Here is a 14,656-nt window from a genome sequence, read left to right on the forward strand (position 1 = left end):
TGTTGTTAATCAAAAAGACTGATGGTTTAAGATCACCAAAGACATTTTAGAGCTTCTTGGGTAGTCTCTTCTGTATGCCTCTCTCTCTTTTTCCTTAGTATTCCAAACCTGTTTCACTTTTCCTATATATTCTAGGGTCATTCCCAAATACTGGACCAGCATCACACACACCAATGCAGGTAGCCAGCTTCTCTAAAATATATGAATTAAGTGGACAAAAAAAGCATTTAATATGTGCCAGACACTATGCTATGCAGTGGTGATGTAGGATTTTTGTTTTTTAAAATAAAGGAGACAGTAATAAGAGAGCTTTTCATATATAGAGCACTGGTAACCAGAGAAGGATGTTTTGTTCTGGGGAAGAGATGAAAGTGGTAGAGGAGAGTGAGGCAGACAAAAGAACCTTGACAGAACTTGACAGGCAGAAGGTGAAATGCCAGTCACTCAACAAGCATGGTCTAGAGTCTAGTGTCAGCCAATAGTTATGCTACATTAAGGGGAATAGTTTGCATATGGTTGTCAGTCATTTGTGTTGGACACTACAATTGGAGCTATACAGATGAATAGATTAACTTTGGATTTTGGAAGATCATCTCATGGACATCAAGGTATCAGGTTCAGGAAGTCCTAGAGAGCCCATCTGTTTCTTATCTCTCACTACACATTGCTTCTCACAGTGAAAAACCTGGAACATAACACTTCAAAAGTGCTCCCTGCATTGAATTGTCAAAATGACCTCTAGGCCTGAATGCTGTTTTATGGGATTCCTATTGGAGTAGGGGCAAGACCCTGTAAGAAATCACCCCATCTGACTCTGGTGCCCTGACTGAGTAAAAAACTTAACTCTTTTTTTAATCATACAATTAGAACTGAGTGGAAACAGGGTCTTTGAAGCCATCAAAACCATTGTGTGAGAGGATCGGTCTCTTCCTAAGCACTTAGTATCACAGGGAGAAATTTTCTCAGATTTGCAGGAGGATGAGATTTCAAAGCATCTGGATTTGAAATGTTGGAGCAAGACTGGAGCAAAATGAGAACTGAACTGTGGCAGAGAATGGAGATAATTGAGTCAAGTTCTTGGCTCTGCAGGCATCACAGAGAATCCAGGCTGGGAGGAAAGGTCTAAAAAATGATGAGCTCTTTTCCTAACCTCATTTCTACCCCATGCCTATCTATCCACAAATACTATAATATAATCTGCTATTTTGTTACCTAAATGTTTACAGCAAACTGGGTTTTGCCTCAATCATAAAGAAGCCAGGGTTTAACTAAAGATAATTATAAACCTAAGTTTAGGCAGAAAGCCCAACCTCTGCCTAGATGTTAATTTTTCCTAACTAGAGACTAGGAGATACTGTTTCTGAACTCATAACTTTTCAAATGAAACAAATTCCCTAAAATCAAAGGAAGGGAAACCAAGTAAACAGGGGCAATTATATTAACTGAAGTGTTAAAATGAGCTAATTGTTTTAACTAGATCTTAAAACTCATTTGAGTCCCTTCTGGGTGCCAAGTTCTTGGGTTGTCCTATAATGGAGGAGAGAAGCAGGAGAAGGAATGCTCCTCATAAATGTGAGCTGGGCTGGTTATGGGCTTTAGGCGGCTTTCTTGTAGCAGCCAGTGGAGGAATGGAGATGGCTTAGGAAGGTTACAAGTTTAGTAGATAGAGATGGGAAAAAGGATGTCCCTGAAACAGGCTAGCTGTTATAAAGAAGACCCCAGCCTCAATTCCGAAGACTGGTGTCTCAAAGACTTTATTAAAGAGGTTGAAGTGCGTTCTTTCGATTCTCTAGAGAAGCAGGCACACCTCCTTGGAAGGGGAGAATTTCGTGCGAAAAAGAAGCCAGAGCAAGCTTTATAGTTAGATATTGCCTAACTCTTCCCTTCTGGATCAGGATTGGTCCTAATCCTTCTGGGCTACAATCTTCCTTATATACCCCACCCTTAACATACATTATGTGCCTAGAATTTTGTAATCACTCCCCCTCCCCACCCTGACAGAGAAGTTAGCCTGTCTGTGCTGATTTATCTACTTATGTGGAAACTTGACTCTTTCACTTCTCACACTAGCTAAGAAAGAGACTTTTTCCTCCCTTTGAATGGAAGCAATATTGCATTGTGACTTAATACCTGCCTAGTAAACATAAGATTCTGCCAACAAATCACAGGGGGAGGGGATTTTTGGCCTTTTGTGGGGGGCAAAAATTCTTAAACACAATAATAAATGTAATGTTATTGGCTTCAAGGTGAATTGCTAGGCATCATTAATAACCTTGGGGGGGGGGGGGTTGTAGAACTCCAACAATGTAAAACACTGGGCATCCTCAGTGAAATTGTCTAACAAGCAAACATCTGGTTTTCCATAACTGATTTTCTTTGTTACAAGGAAAAGTCTCATTGACTGAGGGTGGGGGAAAAGACTAAATCCTAAAATGACTGTGATGCAAAAACAAAAAGACATCAATAAAACTTAAAAACACTATCTCCATTTCCCTACTCCAAATTTAAACTACCATCAAATGATTATCACTAATGCTAACATTTGTTTCTTAGCTTTTTCCATTGGTAACTAGCTACCTAGGTAGGGGACTGATGTTCCTTTTTCAGATAAGTGATAAGCAGATGACTTGTCATCCCATCATCCTACCACCCACATCAGCTAAGAAATGTAGAATTGGAAAAGGTGACCTGATTGTATATGAGGTAGAGCTAAGAGGGAATAGTTCCATTGTTGCCATGGTAACCCTGGAATTTCCATAGGAATAGAGGAAGGCCTCCATTGTACCTTGGGGGAGATACTGGACTTGTGGCAGAGTTTGGACACTAAGGACAGGTTGAAGATAAGAGGACGAGTTGCCCCTTTCAGTGATGTAGATACTGCCCACTTTGAGGTTATGGATCCAGGCAAGCATCCAGACTGTGCTCCGAAAACAGACAATCATGCTAAGTAGGAAACAAGAAATAAAGCTAACCACAGGGTGAAAAGGACTATTTAGCATTTACTCCAAAAAGGAGGTCCTTTTTAGATTCCCTCCCAAATAGCAGACCCAAACAGAGCTTTGGAAAATGTCATTGTTAACAGAGCTACAGGAATTGCTCAAATCACAGCTTTCAAGTCACCTAGGCAAGTTTGATTATCTGCACTGAATAAGTTGGTGTCATTTATATTTTTACCTCTGGCAGACGACATAGGACTAGCAAACTTCTTGCAAGGGAGTGCAGAGATAGGCACTAGATTCACATTAGACCTCAGTGAGGTAATGAAGCTATCTTGGGCTGAGACCCAAGGTGCCAATATGACTTATCTGTGAGTGTCCCTCACAGAATTCTTGAAGGAAAGGTTGTGATCAAATACCAACTATTAAGCAGTAGGCCTTCCCTGAGCTTTAGAAAAATATTGACTTTACCAATACAATACAACAAACATGAATAAAGCTCCTATTTAATGCACAACCCTGTGAAAGATTAATGGAGAAATAAAGTTTACACAAAAAAAGTTCTTCAAAGAGTCATGACACTTCCCATGTAGCAGGGAGATAAGGAGAGCTCAAGTTAGAGCAGTGGTACCCTCAGATCTTGGGAGGGTCAGTCAAGGTAGGCCCATTGGTTGTCATCAGTGGACCTAGGCTGCCACTACATATATGGGCATATTTTCCCAAATTTTTCTGTAATCTGTCCAGAATTGTTAACATAAATGCAGCACAAGCTGTTGATTGAGACCCAAACTCATCCTTGCTGAAGAAATCTGGGGCTATATGATTCTGAAGGTTAACTTGGCAACAGGATTGACCCTTTATTGTACCAGCAGGGTAGCAGTTAGAGTAAGGTTTTCTATGTACTGGATAGTCAAAGAACTATTAAGAAAAGCTATAAGGAGCTTACAAATTCCTAAGAAGAGTCCAATTTCCTACATCAGACATCTCTACCAGTTGTCATATTGAGTGCCAATAAGAGTCTTTTCACTGAGTGCAACCTTGAGTTGCAAGCAGGAGTTCCACATAGTATAATGATTGAGGGCATCGTCTGCATAAATTATAAGTATAGAAGTTAACACAGGAAATTGAAGGCCCAATGAGCAATGACCAGTTCATTTTTCTGTAAGAATTTCTCAGGAAGTTGTTGCCAATAAAATAGAATTCTGTCAGGAATGTGTTTTGCAGACCTTGTGAAGATAGTTGTAAAAAGCCTACTTGTTCCATAAAATGGAAAGCTTGAAAATCAACATATCATTATTATTTCCTCTTATAGTTCATTAAATGAATAAATTTTAAGTTACATAATTTTTACAAAATTCAGGTGACATGAAGATTCTCTTCACTAAATTCTAGCTCATCAAAGATAATTTATGAGGAAGTATATGTAGACAATAGATTGCTACATTACTTCTTCATTGAAGTCTTCATTGAGTCTTCATGGAAACATTATGGTATGAAATTGAAAGCTGACTTTGTGTTTTAGGCCTGCTTAGTAAGGGAATGTGAGACTGGGGTTGCTTCAAGGAGATTGGACACAACTAATAAATATATATAGACATATCTAGATATCTACATATGTATTTTAAAATGTGAACTATGAAGAACACTTGTACAAATTCAGATTTTACATTGCCTTTTGTATCACTATTTTATTAAAAACGTGATCCTTATCTGTTTCTAAATTGTAAACAGTAAGGAACTATACATTCACTATTTGTTGCAGATATTTATCAAGGAATAAATGCAGCATCCAAGGATACCATTAAATAAACTCCAAGCTCCCTTTGTATAATCCAAACAAAACAACAACTTTCTTAAGTGATTATGTATATATATGTGTGTGTGTGTCTATGTGTTGTGAATCCAGAAACTCTTTCATCAAGTTTCCATATTACTTGTCTCAGATTAGATCACAAGGCTCTCATAATTCACACACACACACACACTCAATCTTGTAGCTTCTCTTTGAGGGGGAGGGGTGGCAAAGTGAGGAGGGAGATAGGCCTCCAAGTAAAGATGTTTATTCTAAGTAAGATAAGGTTTAGTACATGATAGTTGTTTTCAAGAATTTGAAGGTTTATCAGGTGGAAGAAGGAATAGACAGTTTGGCAATAGAAGATGAAACTGAAAGCAAATAGTTTTAGTTTGTGTGTAAAGAAAAACTTTCTAAAAATGAGGTCTATACGTGGGAGGTTAGCTAGCTCCCCTTACTTTCCAGGTATGTGGTAGGCAGAATACTTGCTTCTATGGCCTTTGCAAAGTCGTCTTCTTTGTTTCGCAAATAAATGGTCCGAGGAAACTCAAAAGATCAGAGACCATAAACTCAGTGGGCCCCTTACAAACTATAACAATGTCTGCCTTCCAAATTTTTGGAATTGGTTTGGCACAGACGTTTTCTGTTGATCGAAAGTGAAGACGCCATGCTAAGATTCCGCAACAATCCCAACACGAAATATCTCAAAGAAAGTACATATCAATAAGCTCTCTACTTCTAACAACTCAGAGGTTGGCAATTCCAGCATAGCAGTCCTAGACTGAGGAGATAGACTTTCAGTTATCTGAAGGAGCAGAAAGAAAAAGATTCAACTTAGGGACGCCTCTAGGTAGAGGAAAGGGACCGAAAGGAATACCCTTGGAGCAAGAGGGGCTCTTTGGGGAAGAAGAGAGAAGATTAAGGGAGATACACAGAGATATAGACAGAAGAACAGAGACTCGGCCCAGGAAGGGTAATCTTCTAAGCCTGGTTTTGACTGTGACGTCACGAGAGCATAATTTGGGGCAATGGGAGGAGGATTTTTTCCAAACTTTGCGGTCCTCAAGAGTCTTTCCCTCTGGCTGTATTAGTGACTAGTCTTTTATAGTTGAAGGCCTTTCCAAAGCTCTCAGAGAGCTTTCTTTGACCTCAGCTTCTTTTCCCCTAGCTTCTTTTGTCCCCTAGCAGGGGGACATTTTTTATTTTGGTCAGGCAAAAAAAGGTGACTTTTTTTTGGCTTTCCATGAAGGCCCGCTGGTTCCTTCACCCCAAGAGACCAGGTCTCTAGTACTCCCCGTGGGCTGTTTACTGTTTGAAGGGCTGCTTTCTGAGATCAACATGTGGCTTCATCCTTTCACTTTCCTGGAGCGCTGAAAGGAGAATCCCAGAGTAGAGGAATGGGAAGGTGAATACTAAGAAAAGCAACGAATACTCGTGGAGATGCCGGGGATCGAACCCGGGGCCTCACACATGCAAAGCGTGCGCTCTACCACTGAGCTACATCCCCAACTTGACAAGGGTCATCTCACTTCTTAATATATGACTTCTATTTTTCTCTGAGGGTGAGTAAGTGGTATTATTCGAAGACCTGTCAATAACACGTCTATTCAAGGAACCTAAACGCTAAGTGGTCATTTGGAAGAGACAAAAACATTTCCTGTCACCTGGCCTTCCCTTGGGTTCTGGGCTTCGAAAGATAGTTTCTCTACCTGCATACATGGACATGAGCCAAAACCTATACAAGACAGACCCTGAAAGACTTTTGAGCAAAAGAAACTGTATTCTGTGTAAATGGAAGGAACAACAAGAACCCCACGGAAATGAAAACTTTGTAATTGTAATGCTCAAGGTTGACCTAGAAGAAGAGACAAGGAAAATTTATTCCCCTACTTTCTTTGAGGTAGGGTTAGGAGTGGAGATGAGTATTTATTATGGCCATGTATTCTAAGACCCAGGCATTGAACTAAGGGTTGGGGATACATTTTTTTTAATGGTATAGTCTTTGCTTTCAAAGAGTTTATATTGTAATAATCAGGACAATAGTCTAGAAAACTGCTCACCAGGGAAAGTTTTTTTATGCCAATATTATTTTTAATAGAACTGTTTTCTCTACCTCCTGTTTCCTCCACTCCAAATGGAAAGGAAAAAGAGAAGAAAAGAAAAGCAACCCATTTGTAACAAACATGAATAGTGAAACACATGCAGGTCAAGCATAGATAAGCATTGGCCATGAATATTCCCCCAAAAAAAGTCTCATTCTGCACTCTGAGTATATCACTTCTCTGTAGGTGAGTAGCATTTTTCTTCATTTGTCCTCTGGAATCGTGGATGGTCATTACGTTAACCAGAATTTTGAAGTCTTTCAAAGTTGTTTGTCTTTACAATGGTATTGTTACTTCAGAAATTGTTGCCCTCTCTTGACTTTGCATCAGTTCAAAAAAGTTTTCCCTGGCTTATCTGAAACTATCCCTTTGATCGTTTCTTACAGCATAATGGTATTTCATTACATTCACATACCATAATTTGTTTAGCTATCCCCAATTTGAAGGGCACCCTCTTAGTTTTTTGTTCTTGCCAGCACAAAATGAGTTGCTCTAAATATTTTTGCATACATTGGTCCTTTCCCTCTTTCTATATTACCCTTTGGAATATAAGGCTAGCAGTGGCAATTTAGGGTCAAAATGTATTTCAGTTTAATAATTTGGGTAGAGAATTTTCCAAATTGCTTTCTAGAGTTAATGGACCAATTCACAGTTCTACCAACAGGACATAAATGTACTGGTTTCCCCATAAACTCACCAACATTTGTCATTTTCATTTTTTTTTTGCCAACTTAAAGAATGTGAAGTGAAACATTAGAGATGTTATCTCTGAAATGAGAACTTCTGACTTTTCCACCTAGTCCTTCAGGAAAATTGAGACTCAGTTCCCAATTAGTCCTAATGATTTGGGAATGGGGGCTGGGTCCTGGAAATAGAGGATGGTCTGCATTTTATCAGCTCCTCAGTTGCTTTGGAGATCAGCAAGATGTAGGAGCAAACCTACTATCTCTAACATGGAGTGCTAATCTTAGCTAATACCCTAAAGCTGCCACCAAGACAGGCTCCCTGATGGTCAAACTCACTCAATGCAAGCATTTATTCCTTGTAGCCTTTGACACTGCCAGTTATCCTCTTCTCCTTGACACTGTCTTTTATCTCTAAGTTTTAGGGACACTAATCTCTCCTGGTTCTCCTCCTACCTCTCTGGCTTGTTTTCTCAGTCTCTTTTGCTGAATCTTCTTCCAAGTCGCAGCTGGCCTGCTAACCATGGTGTCCCCTAGAGCTGTGCTTCGCCCTGAAACACCACTAGATGGCCACTAGACTAGAACTTTAGAAGCTTTTGCTCTTAACTGGGCATGAGGAATTGAATTGAAGTTAACCTTTCATTTTCATTTCAGTTGTATTTGTGATAGTATCATTATTATCATAATCATATCACAACACTATTAATAACTCAATATAGCACTTTAATTTTTACAAAATTTTCCTCCCAATAACTCTGTGAAGTAGGGAATATAATTATTATTATTATTTCCACTTTCCAGATGAGAAAAATGAGGATGACAGGTTAAATCAGTATCAGAACTAGGATTCACACCATGTCTCCTAATACCAAAACTATTTCTCTTTTTACCCCACCAAATTATTTTTTCCATCATCAGAATTCTTACTGAAGTGTCAAACAATAAACACATACAATATTTTTACTCCTCAATATGAGGTGGCATAAAAGAGTAGTTCACAAAGCACATAGATATACAGATTATCCCAAAAGTTTTATTGTAGTTTTAAGCTTTAATAGCTTTAACAATGTGTATTTAAACACAGAGACTAATACTCATGTTTTTATTTGACTGAGTTATACCACACACATTATTTGTAGTGACATTTCAGTATGTATGATTAGATTAGTAGTTTTATGTATAAGGATATGTCCATGTATATGCATAAGTATATATAAAGATATATGCATTATCATTATGTATAAGAGGATATATCTATGTCTATGTTTATGTCAATGTCTATATTTAAATCTACAAATTCCAAAACCTGGGTTTATAGGATCATAGATCCAGAGCTAGAAGGGAGCTTAGAGGCCAATGTACCAAAATCTCTCATTTTCTAAGGATGTGGAAACTGAGTCCCAGAGAGGTTAAATGACTTAGGGCCAAATGGCTAGTAAGGCAGTATTTAAACTGAGATATTCCTGAATCTATGTCCAATATTCTGTTCAGTCCTTTGGCTTCTCCTTCAATGCTTGACATGATGTTAGAAGTGATGAAACACTTAAAAATAGAAATCCAGAAAGAATCTTGGTTTTGTAAAAGGCAAATCACTTCAGGCCTAAATAAATTTAAGGTAGGTATGATTGTTGACAAGGATAGAAAAATAGACAGACATTCCTAAAGTGTGGTACAGCACAAAAACTAGATTTAAGTATTTTTCAATGATCCAAGACAATTCTAAAAGACTCATGATGGAAAACACTATCCACATCCAGAGAAAGAACTATGGAGTCTGAATGCAGATTGAAAGATATGATTTTCACTTTTTTTGGTTTTTTTTCTTTCTCATGGTTTTTCCTTTTTGTTCTGATTCTTCTTTCACAGCATGACTAAGGTAGAAATATGTTTAATGTAATTGCACATGTATAACCTATATCAGATTGCTTGGTGTCTTGGGGAAGGAGAAGGGAAGGAGGGAAAATAAGGGAGATAAGGAGAAAAATTTGAAACTCAGAATCTTATAAAAATGAATGTTGAAAACTGAAACAAAAAATAGATTTAAGTATTTTTACAGTAGTGTTACCTGTTGGTGTAAGAGGTTGATGAGTGTAAACACCAAGGGATTATTTTTATATGGCACTACTGTATTTATAATTGGTATAGTAGCATTTGTATCATAATCCTTTGAGCACCTGAACACCAAGGGCAGCCTAGATCATCAAAATACCATTTTGAATCCATTGGGAATGTGAAAATTGCACATGCAGAGAGATTAATTATCCAAGAAATTCTCAAAATTCTCTAGAGCTCAATTATCTCATTTCAGGATTAAAAAACAAAAACAAAAATAACAGTGGATAGCAACATAAGCAAACTAGTAATTACAATCTGTCATGGAAGTTCTTTTAAAAATTGTTCAGATGAAGATGTGGCAATTGTAATTATGGCAACGGACATTATTCATGAAAACTGTCTCAGGTATACTCACTAGGTCCATTTTTGTCAGACCATGTATCATGCTGTCTACACATATCCATGCTTAACTTATAGCTTCCCTTGAAATTCAGCTCTTAGTAAAAACATCAGTTCCTAATACAAATATGGTATTCTCAGTCAAGTTTACTTGTAGTAAATGTAGTTTCAATGTAGTAAATGCAATTTAACTCAGTCAAGTTTCCTTGTTGAAAAGTTACCGGGGACATGAAGTGTTTCTGATATATGAACTGATTTTCCATAGGATAGCTAACATCTATAGTGAGCCAATTGGCAAAGAAGCAGAAATCACGGACAAGGGAGCATGTGTTGATTTGCTGTGCCTCCTGAAACTGGGATCCTTGAAAGCACTTCTTTTATTTATTTATTAATTGGACTAGGCAATGGGGTTAAGTGACTTGCCCAGGGTCACACAGCTATAAGTGTTATGTGTCTGAGTTCGAATTTGAACTGAGGTCCTCCTGAATCCAGCGCAGATGCTCTATCCACTGCGCCACCTAGCTGCCCCGAAAGCACTTGTTTTTGAAACTCTTGGTGTATAATAAGTATTGAGGCAAGTCACAAAAGAGTGTGAAGAGAGCTAAAGCTGGGGGTGCTCAACTGCTTTCAACTCAATGTTACGTTTTACTTTTGCTTTCAATGTAGTAAATGCGATTTAACTTGAACTGCAAATGAATGAATTCCTTTCCAGTCAACAAGATAAAAGATCCAGTTGTGAGGGGAGGGTAGCATTAAGCCAAGTACGTTATTTGTTTTAATTTAAACATCCGTTTTTCCTGACAGGAGCTCAGAGAGCACTAAGGAGCTACAGAGATGGTGAAAGCTGGGAGATGCCTTGAACCATCTGCATCTTTGCAGAGTGAGTGGACTGGGTTCTTATGGCTGGGAAAGCTTTGAGATTTTAACTGATCCAGTCTTATCACCCCAGTTGCTAGATGAAACAGAGTCAGTACTTCACAGGACCTGAAAATTTATCCTACAGATTAGAGAAGGTCTTAGAGTCCTATTGTCTAACAGGCAAAAGAGGTAGGATTACAACCCCAAGAAACTTACTCCAAAAAGCTGACCACAAGTTTTTCAAGGAAAAAATGGAAGAGAGGACTTTCAGCCATTTTTTTTTCCTTTTTGGTGAGGCAGTCTGGGTTAAGTGACTTGCCCGGGGTCACACAGCAATAATATTAAGTGTCAAGTGTCTGAGGCCGGATTTGAACTCAGGTCCTCTTGACTCCAAGGCCTGAGTCAGCTACTTTTGATGAAAAGATCAGAGTTGAGAACTTTGAAATACAAACACCAGAGTCAAGAGAAATCTAGAAAGATAAAATGTATTTGAGCAATTGAAAAGGGGAAGTATGATGATGCAGAGCTAACATTATAATGGGGGGAAAAGAACGAGAGTTCCTTCAGTCTCTAAAGAGTACTGAGGAGTTAAATAAGACTTCATTTCCCACCTACTGAACTCTTCTGGACTCTCATCATGCCTTCAGAAATCTCATCATCCTGAAAGATCACATCAACTCTGAAACACAGGTTCTCAGTGTTACCCCTGGAGCCTCTCCCTTACTTACTAGCTGTGTGACCCTGGTCAAGTCACTAAAATTCTATTTTCTCTAGTTTCCTCAACTGCAAAATGGAAATGATAATAGAACCTACCTAATAGAGCTGTTAGGAAGATAACATAATATTTGTGGAATGCTTAACGTAGTGCCTGACACATGTAAGTGCTGCATAAACGATATTTTTTGTGGTTGTTGGAGAGCATGGAGAATGGACAATGGACAATGGAGAATTCCTTCCTGATCCTCCACTTAAGGAAGGCCACCCAGGGTAACAATCTCAAATTCCCTAAATTGCACTCCTCTGGTTTTTCATCCTTCTTTTACTGGATACCTTCTGTTTCCTCTTCTTTCGGCTTTTAACTCCTTTGTATGTGTTGACCTCCCCCAATGGGTTGTGAACTCCTTGAGGACAGGACAAAGCAAACTATCATTTGCCTTTCTTTATATGAGCAGCGCTTAAGACAAAGTAGGCCCTTAATAAATGTTTACCGACTGAGTGACTAACAGAGGACCTGGAGTTGATTGGTTATGCTTTGAGAAGTATATGTAAAAAGTAAATACATTAATTTAAAAAGGAGGAAAAGGGAGATGGAATGTGCTGTTTTTCATACTTGGTACGTGTTAGAAGAGGGGTACATAAATATGGAGGAAGGAATGAAGGAGGTTGGAATAAATTAGCCAAGAATTCCTTTCAAAGAGATTTCACATTTCATGACGATTCCCAATTCTAGTTACCTCAATTAGAAATATTATTATTTGGAGGTTCTCGTCACCAAGTGGTTTCATAGTGTAGTGGTTATCACGTCTGCTTTACACGCAGAAGGTCCTGAGTTCGATCCTCAGTGAAACCAATAAGAGGCTCTCTTTTTCCAAGAATTGCCACAACCTTCAATAAAACTAAAGGAAGGGCGTTCTGCAATGGACAAGGAGTCAACAGGAGTCAAGCAGGAGTAAAACCCAGTTGAGGTCTTCCCCTCCTTTCAAAGGCTGTGGAACGCAGAGAAAGTAGAAAATCAGACAAACTGCTGTTGATGTAGCCATCAGCCACGAGTTCTGTGGACTTCGACAGAGTACCTCCTTTTGGTCTCGTGCATTTCCGAGTCTTATGGCCTCAGAAAGACAACGGTCAGGACTACACAAAGCGTCTCCTGTCTCCATTTTCTTAAAACCAAAGCGAATCCACAGTAGATATGACGAATTGAAATTTCCCCAGGGTGCAGGTAGGGGCGGTGATCATCGACGATATTCTCCTCAAAAGAAGGATTATTAGACCCACAATACTCCTCTACGTCTGGGAGATTGTTAGAGTAACTGCAACTCACACTGAGCAGCTTGAATATTGAAAGACATTTTATATTCATCGTTTTGAGATCCCATTCAGAAGACTGGGTAGAAAAAGGCATATTTTCGCTCCCACCTAACAATTCAGAAGCGGAAGGAGATGACGTTTAGAGAATACGTAAAGGACATCAGCATCGCAGAGAAGTCTGAGCTTCTGAATTTAGGAATTAGAGAATATCCTGTAATGATAGCGAGAAGCGCCTAGAGTTGAGGTTTTTGGGCGAGGGAGAATACAAGGAAGATTCTCTGTTACAGTAAATTTAAAATGCTCGTCCCTGGGTGGGCTTGAACCACCAACCTTTCGGTTAACAGCCGAACGCGCTAACCGATTGCGCCACAGAGACCACACATACTTGCTTAATATTTAGAATATACCTAATTGAACATTAAAAAAAATTTTTTGTTTTTGTTTCTTTTAAGCTGTCACTATAAGGTGCCTATTCTTTTCGGACCCACAGCTTCCAACAAGCTCAAGCTCAAAGCAGAGACCAAAAATGAATCAAAGGATGCGTTTTCTGATCTGGAACCCAATTTAGTTCTGGAATTCCCAAATCTAGTTACAGAGATTCTCTTGGTTTCACTTTTATTCCAACCAGAAAAAAAGGATAACTACCAGTCCCGTTTCCTCGCCTCTCTTTCATTCCCTCCGGCAGCGAAGCTTCCGGAGCGTGGGCACAATCAGATTTAAGGTGCTCCCCAGTCACTAGAACGAGCTCATTGCCTGATAGTGGCTGGTTGTAGTTTTTCCTGATTTTGAAAAAAAAAAATGAAATAAAGAGAATTCTTGTAGTTGGCTTCGCTTATCCTGGGTTCTTGGGCAGGCAGACTTTTTTTTTTTTTTAAGCTTTCTTCGGCTTCTTTGGACTTGAGTTTGTCCTAGTGCCTAGGCACATCCACCTTGCTATTCTATCAGGAGTCCATGCTGACTAGACTTGAGAGAAACATTTCTTCCGTCCTTCCTTCCTTCCTTCCTCCCTCCCTCCCTCCCTTCCTTCTTTTCTTCCATCCTTCCTTTTTTCTTTCCTTCCTTTCCTTCTTTCTTTTCCTCCTTAGACTCCCAAAGGGCTCCATGACACAGAAAAAAGGTGAGATGAAGAACACCTAAAGTCATCTCCCAAACCCCAAAATAGAAATTAAAAGGAAGGCAAGAGTAAAGTAGACAGCATGAGTTTAGAAACCTGAAAAGGTAATCTATCAATGATCTTCAGAGGAGGCTCTGGGGATGCTGGAACCCATCTGGGGCCATGAGACCACTAAAGAGGCTGGACTCAAATCCTAGTGAAAAGATACCAGATTGAGAGCTAGGAAACATGAGTTTGAATCTCAGCCCTTACTATCTGTATGATGGAGAACAAGTTACTTATCGGAGCTTCAGTTTCTGTAAAAAGTCGATAATTAATTACTCTACCTACCTCATAATGTTTTCTAAAAACAACAACTAAAACATGTGCATCAGAAGACTTTTGGGACTTCTCCCTCTCTAAGCTCCTTTCTGGAGGCTTTCCCTGAAAATGTCATTCCATGGAGTCCACTACTTCTGCTAACTTCCAAATAGTTTCATCTGCAATACTGGCCTCATTTTAGACGCACGCTCGATCAACTGCCTCTATTCCATTTCCAAAGTATTTTTGTAAGGTTTCTGCTTCAGGCAAACGGTAATCTCACTGTTACCTTTTTGTGAACTGGGTCCTTGGATAAGGAATACGGGAGGGGGGATAGGATTTGGAAGTAAGAGTTCATTGGTACCTTTGGATAGAATAGTTTCAGATGA

General features: G+C 39.1%; 3 non-coding genes across 3 annotated transcripts; 1 reads left to right on the forward strand and 2 right to left on the reverse strand.

Annotated features, from left to right (window-relative positions):
* Positions 1-6,163: 6,163 nt before the first annotated feature.
* TRNAA-UGC lies at positions 6,164-6,235 on the reverse strand. The gene has a single exon. It is a non-coding gene; the product is annotated as a tRNA-Ala (tRNA).
* A 6,087-nt stretch (positions 6,236-12,322) lies between these two features.
* TRNAV-UAC lies at positions 12,323-12,395 on the forward strand. Its single transcript has one exon. It is a non-coding gene; the product is annotated as a tRNA-Val (tRNA).
* A 760-nt stretch (positions 12,396-13,155) lies between these two features.
* On the reverse strand, positions 13,156-13,229 carry TRNAN-GUU. The gene has a single exon. It is a non-coding gene; the product is annotated as a tRNA-Asn (tRNA).
* Between the last annotated feature and the right edge of the window lie 1,427 nt (positions 13,230-14,656).

This window comes from Vombatus ursinus, unplaced genomic scaffold, assembly GCF_900497805.2.
Source record: "Vombatus ursinus unplaced genomic scaffold, bare-nosed wombat genome assembly UNPS02007822.1, whole genome shotgun sequence".
Taxonomy (NCBI): Eukaryota; Metazoa; Chordata; class Mammalia; order Diprotodontia; family Vombatidae; genus Vombatus; species Vombatus ursinus.